Genomic DNA, 8,429 nt, shown 5'->3' with positions numbered 1-8,429 from the left:
CTTCCTTCCTTCCTTCCTTCCTTCCTTCCTTCCTTCCTTCCTTCCTTCCTTTGAGGGGGGGTGGGGATTGTTGTTGTTGATACAGGGTCTCATGTATCCCAGGCTAACCTCGAAATCTCTAGATACTAAAAACTAATATTAAAATCCTGCTCTTCCTGCCTTCACCTGCCAAGGTAGGAAATTACAGATGTGGGCCACCATGCCCAGTTTATTTGGTCCTGGGGTTCAAGGCCACAGCCTCATCATGCTAGGCAAACACAAGCACACCAGCAGCTAAACCGCATTTCCAGCTCAGCTGCTTAACCTGCACAAAAGGAACTTTAGCTATTGTTAGCTTGGACGAACGTCAATCACCCACTGTGCTTTGGGGAAAAAAAAACTTACTCCAGAGCACCACCTAAATGAACCAAATTTGTTTAAGCCAGTTAGACTGCAGTTTAAGTGTCGACATAACATACAGAGCAAAGGGGACGGGGAGGAGCCTGGGCTCTCGATTTGTTACATTTCTTACCTAGGGAGGTTCCAGCTGTAGAAAGAGTGCAAAAAACAGGAGAGACCAAGACAGAATGGAGACAATTCAGTTCTGCCAACTAAGGGCATATGAGCTTAAACAGCAGCACTGCTTGCTTTCCCCATTCAGGTGCTAAGGAGAAGGTGAAGCTGGCTGTTCTAAACTTCGGGATGCTTCCAGGCAGCTTTGGACAACTTTGGCATCCCAGCCAGCACTGAGGAGTTAAGAGGAGCCTATTTCCTTCCTCTCAGGAAAGGGCTCTCCAGCAGCTGCATCGACCCTTTTCTTTCTTGCTTGGCCATGTCTGTTTAACTTCTCCGTGTCAGGAATTTCCTTAGGTCTGCTCAGGTCAGGCTCTGCCCTGTGTTGGAGCATGTTGGTGCCTGTCTCAGCAGCTCTGAGCTCATAGAGCTACACCTGATCTCCTAACTGGAGGATTCAATGCTGCCAGCCTTTAGTTCAATTCCACATGAGACTAGTTCTTGGGAAAGGGGCCTACTCAGGGGTCTCGATGGCTCCCATTGCATCATAGGTGCTTCAGTGATGGGTTAAGGCTGCTTTGCCACTCTTTTGTCTAGAGAAATGTGGTTTTTCTCACATTGAGATGTTCCACCTTGCACAAAGATACAGGAGCACCAAGCCCAAAAGGAAAAACAAAAAAACAAAATAAAACAACAACCTATTTACTATTTTTATTTCCAGCTGGAACTGGGGAAAACCATGTGGTATGTGGAAACCCTCAGCCCAGCATCCCCTGCCACCCATTCTGCCTCTGCTACCCAACACTCAGAGATCCCTAGGGAACTAGAACCCACTCCATCACACCAACTACTCCTTCATGTGTTTAGAATGAAGCCAGATCCCTGTCAGGTCTAGGAATGTCTGGAAACAGATTTCACTCAGGAAGGTCCAAATTATCCTTTGGCTATATCTGCATTTGACCTCCTCAGCCCAGTTCATCCGTTCCATCTTCTTCCTCGTGATTTACTAACTCTCCCACATACACGGTGTTAATCCCTACCACATCCCTTAGGCCTCCCACTGCCACAGATCAGAATCCATCCATCCTCTGTCTCCATCCACACCACTCAGAACCCAACTCCGGATCTGATACAAGCAGTGTGGACGGTGACTCAGGCCTGCAATCTCATTACTGAGGAAAATAGAAGCAGAAAGAGCATCAGGAAATGCAGGCCAGCCTAGTGGACATGAGCTCCCAACCAGACAGCCAGGGGCTACATAGCAAGATTATATCCCAAACAAAAGCAAAGCCAAACACAGTTTGCTGAGGCCAGGTCTGTCACCAGATTGCTTGGTGTATTCAGTACTGTGACAGAGGGGGTTCCTTTGGCTCTGGGTTTAAGACGGGTATATATCTCCATCCCAGTGGAGAGGCAGCAGGAGCATGAGGTATCCCGTCATTGCACCCAAGAAGCAGAGAGAGATAAATGCTGGTGTTCCTCACGTTTCCCTTCCTATTCAGTCAGAGACTTCAGAGCGTGAGAGAGTGTCACCAACGTTCAGGGTATGTCTTCCCTCTCCGGTTAAATCTCCAAGTTAAAACATCCTGGCTGCACACCAATCATCTGAAATGCTTTGGGAAAAATACCTACTCTTGAAATAGTGAAGACATAGGACTGTGTCTCCCAGGTGACTCCAAATTCCATACAGCTGACAGTGAAGATCAACTGTCACACCAGGTAAGCGTTTGCAGTTGGTTCACACATGGTCCCTGTTTCCTTGCCTAGGGTGCAAATTCCTCAAATTTGGGGCTCATGGTCAAAACCAGGGAGTACATAAAGAGTTCTTGATAGATGAGGAGAACCAGGCCTAGGGTCCTGGTGAGGTCACAGGGGATCTGCTCCTGACTGTGCAACAGGTATTAATGTGGTTATGGTAAAAAAAATTTTAATTAATTAATTAATTAATTAAAAATAATAATAAAATAAAAAAGCTTTATTTTGTGAGTATATGCATGTGCCTGAATTTGTGTATATGCTCCATGTGTGTGTAGACGCCATAAGAGGACACCGATTCTGTGTCTGAAAGGAGGAGCGCTTTGGGCTGACCGGCCAAGGGAGGCTGCAGGCTAGGAAAGAAGCTGTGACTCCCGGAGGCTGTGAATGGGTTACCCAGTGAAGATGGGTAATGAGAGTCACAGCACAAGCTGTGCTGCCAAACTGTCACATGTAGCTCCATGGAGGACACAAACAGACCTAGTAAAGAGGTGACTGCAGCCAAGGGCATTTTCAGGCAGAGTGTTAAAGGTGTAAATTGTCTTTTTAGCAGCTTTAACTGTAAGGGAAGGAAGAGCTTGCAAACTGGATTTAGAAGATGCATTCAGGGTTTGAGAGGGATTGACTGCAAAAACCAATGTTTTCAGATTTCCAGGCTTTCCAACACCAAAGAGGACTACAAAGAGAAGTGGCTTCAGAGTGGAGATGGAATTAAGTTTGAGACTGGACTGGAAGCCTCCTTTGTTCAGACCTCTTGGAGGCTAAGGCAGAAGATGCTGAGATGCTCAGTAGTTGTCACTTGCCAATAGACTCCCTGAATTAAGGACGGAGCATCACTGAACCTACGGCTCATGTGACTCCATTCCTCCTGGATACTGACCTTGAGCTCATGGATAGCTTTGACCAATACCATCAGAGGCTTGATAAACACTTGGACACTGGGTCTTGCCATCTTGGGATGTTTTAATGCTGTGAACAGACACCATGACCAAGGAAACTCTTATAAAGGACAACACTAATGGGGGCTGGCTTATAGGTCATTATCATCAAGGTAGGAGCAGGGCAGCATCTAGGCAGGCAGAGCTGGGAGTTCTACATCTTCATCTGAAGGCTACTAGAAGACTGGCTTCTTGGCAGCTAGGATGAGGGTCTTAAAGCCCATACCCACAGTGACACACAGGCCCACGCCTTCTAATGGTGCCATTTTCTGGGCTGAGCATATACAAACCATCACAGGGGGCTGAAACATGAGGATCATTGAGAATTTGAGATTGATTTAGACTATGTAGCAAGTATCAGGCCTAGGACGTGGAGAATCAGTCATGCAAGGTCATCATCAGGTACAGAACAAGTTTGGAGATGGCCTAGGCTATGTAAGACCCTGTCTCAAAAAATAAAAACACAAAAAGATTGGATAGCAAAAGAAGAAGAGGAGGGGAAGGGAAGGGAGGAAATTGGAGGAGAAAGAGAATAAAGAGTCAGAGGGAAATATTGGTGGTTTAGATGTTAGCCACCCAAGACTACCAAATAGATACAAGTTCAGTTCATCCTACACCGCATGAGGGCTTTCCTGCTAACACTGATAAAGAAGCTACACAGACAACCTGCAGAACCATGGGATTTTGTTAAGCTGAGATAAGTGACAGACACCCAGAAGACTGACAAAGTCTCGCAGGAGCTGGTGCTGCTGGTGCTAGAAGAACAGCAAGGAGTATTAGCAGATATGGAAGCAGGAGAGAGCATTGCCCAGCAAGGCCTTGGGGTGAGGTCAGCACGCTGGGAGCCATGGGGACTCTGAGGCCACAGTGTATAAAAATGACTCCAAGAAAAGAGTGGAAGAGGACTCCTTTGAGAATCAGTTTCACAGAGCAGAAGGCTCAACTGCGGGGGTGGGGGGGGTCAGCCTTTCCCACTTACTGCTGCCCAAACATACATCATGAAAGAGACTCGAGTGCTGCTGGCCAGAGGAGTAAGTGTGAGCTGTGATTTCTCTGCTGTGTATTTAACAGGAAGCAACCCGAACCAAACTGCACCAGCTGGGCACAGTAGAGAGTGCAGAGGACTTGAGGTTCACAGAACACATTCACTACAGAGACTGCTGTTTTCAAGCCTGCCACAGGGGGATGTGCAAGATCTCTCTGAGTCTTACTGGATTGGTAAAACAAGCAGATGTTCTCTGATTCTAAAAAGTCTAAGGTTCTAGGAAGAGCCTTGACTACACAAACAACCCCAAAAGTACTTCTGATGTAATAATCAATGTATTTTGAGACTGCATCAGCATTAGCAACAAATGGGGCTATGTTAATATTGAAATAGACTATATAAATTGATAGAGTACTTTTCAGAAGGCTGCATGGGGAATAAGATTCAAGCTCCTTAAAAATGTTACCACCTGGGCTGGAGAGATGGCTCAGCGGTTAAGAGCCCTGACTGAGACTTTAATCCCAGCACTTGGGAGGCAGAGGCAGGCGAATTTCTGAGTTCGAGGCCAGCCTGGTCTACAGAGTGAGTTCCAGAACAGCCAGGGCTATACAGAGAAACCCTGTCTTAAAAAACAAACAAACAAACAAACAAACAAAAAACGAACAAAACAAAAGAAAAAGAAAAAAAGAGCCCTGACTGCTCTTCTGAAGATCCTGAGTTCAAATCCCAGCAACCACATGGTGGTTCACAACCATCTGTAATGAGATCTGACACCCTGTGTGGCTGTGTGTCTGAAGACAGCTACAGTGTACTTACATATAATAATAAGTAAATCTTTGGGCCGGAGCAAGCAGGGATGGAGCAAGCAGAGGTCCTGAGTTCAATTCCCAACAACCACATGGTGGCACACAACCAACTGTACAGCTACAATATACTCATATACATAAAATAAATAAATAAATCATTAAAAAAATGTTACTACCTAACTTAGTTTACTGCTGTGAACAGACACCATGGCCAAGGCAAGTCTTATAAAGGACAACATTTAACTGGGGCTGGCTTACAGGTTCAGAGGTTCAGTCCAGTATCAGGGTGGGAACATGGCAGTATCTAGGCAGGTATGGTACAGGAGGACCTGAAAGTTCTACATCTTCATCTGAAGACTGCTAGCAGAATACTGGCTTCCAGGCAGCTAGGATGAGGGTCTTAAAGCCCACGCCCACAGTGACACACCTACTCCAACAGGGCTACACCTCCACATAGTGCCACTCCCTAGTCAAGCATATTCAAACCATGAGCCTTTACAATCCCAGTCTTGGAGTGTTATGTCAAAGACATAATTAAACATGATCAAATCCATATTCACCAACTCTAATGAGAATAAAAAATTATAAACAACATGCTGGCATGATGGCACATGCCCACAATACCAGTGTCAGGAGGCTGGAATGGAAGAATCAGGAATTTGAGACCAGCCAGGGCTACTTAATGAGAACTGTCTCAAAAAACAAACAGAAAGAAGAAAGAAAGAAAGAAAGAAAGAAAGAAAGAAAGAAAGAAAGAAAGAAAGAAAGAAAGAAAGAAGCCAAGCAAACTGGGTATGGTGGCACATGCCCTTAGATCCAGAATTCTGAAGGCAGAGGGAGGCAGGGGGATTTCTGAGTTTAAGGCCAGCCTGCACTACAAATAGAGTTCTGGGACAGCAAGAGCAACACAAAGAAACCCTGTGGTGAAGCCCTCACCCCCAAACACACTGCAAAACACACTAGCTGGGATGTCGCTCAGTTGGTAGTCTGTAGAACACTTCCCAGCATGTGGGAAGCCCTGGGTTCAATCCCAGCACTACATAAACTGCGCATGGTAGTATACACTGGTGTAATCTCTGAACTCAGGAAAAGGGAGAAGAGGATCAGTAGTTCAAGGCTATCCTCAGCTACTTGAGTTTGAGGCCTTACTGGGTTATATGAGATCCTGTCTCAAAAGAAATTAGAAACTATATATCTAACTCAAAACATGTATTGTGGTTTGAATCTATATGGCCCCCATAGACTCAAGTGCACGAATGCTTGGCCCGTAAGAAGTGGTACTACTAGGAGGTGTGGCCTTGTTGGAGTAGGTGTATCACTGTGGGGGGTGGGCTTTGAGGTCTCCTCTGCTCAGGCTATGATTAATATGGCACACAGTCTCATTTGCTGCCCGCAGATCAACACGTAGAACTCTCAGCTCCTTCTCCAGCACCATGTCTGCCTGCATGCTGTCATGCTTCCACCATGAGGACAATGGACTAAGCCTCTGAAACTGTAAATCAGCTCCCAGTTAAATGTCATCCTTTATAAGAGTTGCTACACTCATGGTTTCTCTGCACAGGAATAGAACCCTAACTAAGATATAGATAGATGTGCCTGGGCTTCCTAAAGGGTCAGAACAAAAAGTCTAACCCATTCACTCTCCCATGGCTGCTGCAGAAGCCTATAGGAGCTCAGAAGTGCAGACCTAAGCAGGAGTCTCTTCTCAAAGCATTTGGTTCCTATTAGAGACCAAGAAGGGAAGATCAGGATGGCCCATCCTCAGGAGGAGAAACTAGACCATGGGGAACTGGATCAAAGACAGGGAGCCAGAGCGAGAAACAGACCATTCAGAAAAATCATTAGGTGTCCTGCCTTTCACCTGAGATGACCCTGGCAGGAGACCAACACACACAAGGAACTTGAAGGGCTAAGACAGACCTGACCTACGTGTTATTGTTGGTGGGAACCAGAGGGAGGGCCCCAAGAGATGTCTGGCCTCACCCTCATCTGAGGGGAAGATAAGTTCTCCACCTGAAGCAGCCACCCTCCTGAGACATCCCCATGTGTAAGTCATGGAGGACAAAATACAAACAAGTAGGGCCATGGGGAGGAGCCTGTGGCTAATTGCAAGGCAGGTAGAAGGGAGAGGGGAGGGGACAGAGGGAATAGAAGTGCAAGGCAGAGCATTTAACTAGAGGAGGGTCCACTAGATTGCTCACCTGGAAGGGATGACTCCTGTCTGGTCTTGCATGAAGAGGGTGTTTCAGGTTGTCTGGCCTACAGAAGCTGAAAAAGTATAGGGGAGAAGCCTCCTGTGCATGGAGCCAATCAGGATCAGAGAACAGCAGAGGCCTTGGTTAAAGGGTGAGTAGGAAGGAGCAGGCCATCAGAGCTTGGCCTTGTGGCAGTACAACAAACACCGAGAGGACAGGAGAGAAGCTAGGCTGAGAAGGATGAGGGGAACTTAACTCAGCTGACAGGAAAAGATGATGGGGGCCTTGGACAAATTGAAAATTTTTTAAGGGCTAGTGAGATGGCTCAGCGGGTAAGAGCACTGACTGCTCTTCCTAAGGTCCTGAGTTCAAATCCCAGCAACCACATGGTGGCTTACAACCACCCGTAATGAGATCTGACTCCCTCTTCTGGTGCGTCTGAAAACAGCTACAGTGTACTTATAAATAATAATAAATAAATCTTAAAAAAATATTTAAGAAAAATTTTTAAAAAGCAGAAAGATTTTGAACGAGTCACAGTCAAAAGGAAACTGAGAATAGGATTTCCAAGCAACACGGAAGTCCTGCAGAGCTGGGAGCAGCCAGCCACCACATTGCTTTTCTCCAGTGATGCTGGCAGCCTCCAGCAGGAGCAGCCTGGGGAAGCGATGGTCCAGGTTGCACTGTGACACAGCAAGTCCTGTGGGAGGCTGGGAATGAGGAGGCTTCCTGAGCTTTCAAGGATAGGCTGGAGAGAGCTCTCCTGGCCTGGAGCCCCGTGCTAAGGCAGAGCCTGGCTTATGTTGAGAGGATGTGCTCCTCTGGCTGGCTTCAGTAAGCCTATAGGCTGCTTGAAAAGCTAAGACGCTGACAGCGTCTTGCTGACATTGCCCGTGGCCTGTTGCTTTAATTTTTAACGATTGTAGTAAGGAGCTGGAGAGATGGTTCGGTCAGTAAAGTGCTTGCCACATAAGCAGGATGTTCTAGTTTTAGTTTTGTTACTGTGATAAATAACCCTGACCAAAACATGAACAAAAATAAAAATCAACCAAAAAACTTAGGGGGGGGATGGGAGAGATGGATGACCTAGCAGTTAAGAGCATGGAGTGCCCTTCCAGAGGACCTGAGTTCAATTCCCAGCATTCATTACCAAGCAGGTCACAACTGCATGTAAGAAATTCCTGGAGCCGGGCGTGGTGGCTCACGACTTTAATCCCAGCACTTGGGAGGCAGAGGCAGGCGGATTTCTGAGTTCGAG

The sequence above is a fragment of the Mus caroli genome, chromosome 12 (genome assembly GCF_900094665.2).
Source record: "Mus caroli chromosome 12, CAROLI_EIJ_v1.1, whole genome shotgun sequence".
Lineage (NCBI taxonomy): Eukaryota > Metazoa > Chordata > Mammalia > Rodentia > Muridae > Mus > Mus caroli.
This window is presented reverse-complemented; position numbering follows the sequence as displayed.